This window comes from Silene latifolia, chromosome 1, assembly GCF_048544455.1.
Source record: "Silene latifolia isolate original U9 population chromosome 1, ASM4854445v1, whole genome shotgun sequence".
NCBI classification, from domain to species: Eukaryota; Viridiplantae; Streptophyta; class Magnoliopsida; order Caryophyllales; family Caryophyllaceae; genus Silene; species Silene latifolia.
This window is the reverse complement of record NC_133526.1, coordinates 142,246,100-142,248,038: the sequence shown is the minus strand read 5'-3', so window position 1 is coordinate 142,248,038 and position 1,939 is coordinate 142,246,100.

Below are 1,939 nucleotides of genomic sequence, written 5' to 3'. Positions count from 1 at the left end.
TATGCTTAGTAATTAATTAATTTCATCATAGTTCGATACGTTAATTTTAATAATCATTAATAAGTTTATTTAAAATTAGTCCGAGTTTATTTATTTAATAATTTCCGTTTCTTTACGAGTCCTTATGAAAGTTGTTTTAAGTAAACCCGAGATGGATTTTGGGAACAAAACCGTCCAATTAGCTATTTTGAGCTTATTCCACTAAATTAGCAATTTTTATTAATATCCGTTAGTTTTGTAAAAATCGCTAATAATTCCGATTCAAGCTGATATCGTATTATTTCCGTTAACTAGCTGAGTTTATTTTATTTTCACTCATTAAATTTATTTATTATTAATTTCGTTTTATTACTGAAACTTTTATTAAAAACCGATTTTATTAACTCGAAACGGTTTTAAAAACGAACGAAATTACTTAACGATGAAGAAACGTACGTATAATTAGAAGCTAGCAAGCTAGCTGGTGTCTCATTATTATTATTATCCTCTTTCTATAAAAGCTGAAGCATATAGAGGGCTATGATTGGTTCCTGATTTTTAGGGTTGAAATTTTCTTTTTTTCTAATATGAAACCCACGTTCATGGGTGGAATTTAGTTACTCACATATTATGATTTCATTGATTCCTCCCAATACAACACATTGAATATAATTACCCATATAATATACATTTCCAAAATTATTCTCAACCCAATCTACATATATAAAAATAAAAATTAAAAATTGAATAAGAAAATTACAAGTTTAAAAAAAACAAATAGTATGCTCCGAAAAATATGAGGACAACAACAAAACTATGTTTATATAAATTTATCAATCATATACTAACATAATTAAGTGATTTGGTAAAATAATAATCATCACACCTAATAATAACAAATAAATTTCACAAAAATGAAATATTTGATCAATAAGGCAAAATAATAAATCCAAAATTTAAAATGCATGTTAAAAATTGGAAAATCAAAATTTTCTCATCACATCTAACCTATTCAAACAAATATAATTCACAAAATATTAAAATAACTTCATAATAGCCAAACAAAATAACTAAAAAAATTCGCCAATAAAAAAAAACACCACAGTACAAAAAATCAAGACTCAAACGAATTATTAGATTATTCTGAAAAAAAAAATCCAGTCATTTTTAATTAATAGATCTGAATATTTTCATTAAATGGTATTAAAAGGAAAATAGTTTTCAAAAAAGCAGAAAAAATACATTATGAATAATAGATCTATTTGAGCTGTCGATTTACTTATGCTCCAGCCGTTGTACCAACACGACCTAAATTTGTGCCTTCAATATGCTTTTCTACAGATAAAAACGATAGTGATTTTTTGATTTGTTTTTATCATGATTATTAATTATTAATATTAATTATTACTTAAATGGAGTCATAACTCACAGGAGGAGAAATAAGGCAACATGCAATTTATATGGAGGTGGGATGCTATTTGTGACAGTGGGAAGTGTTTATGTTTAGGGTTATATTTTTTGGATATATTTGGGCCATATGAGCTTTTTTATGAATTTATCTATGATCCAATGATCCATATTCCATAATACTCAATAGTAGTTTAGTTAGGATGTAAATTGCCCCTTATAGTTTTTCCTTTATTAGATGATATACTCTTTTTTTTCCCTAACTACACGTCTACACGTATTTATTTATTTTAAATTAAAATTAGACCTGGCAAATTGATTGTGTTATGTCGTATTCGTTTCCATATTATATACTCATTTTTATCCTAATTACGAAGTGTGTATTTATTTTTAATTAAAATTAGACCTCGCAAACAGATCGTGTCGTGTTCATGACCGTATTAACTTAAAACGAGTCACCATTACCCCAACCCTAACCCGCCCAATTACATAAACAAGTCATTTGTCTCAACCCTAACTCAACCCATTTAATTTTTCTATAACTCATCCCGAT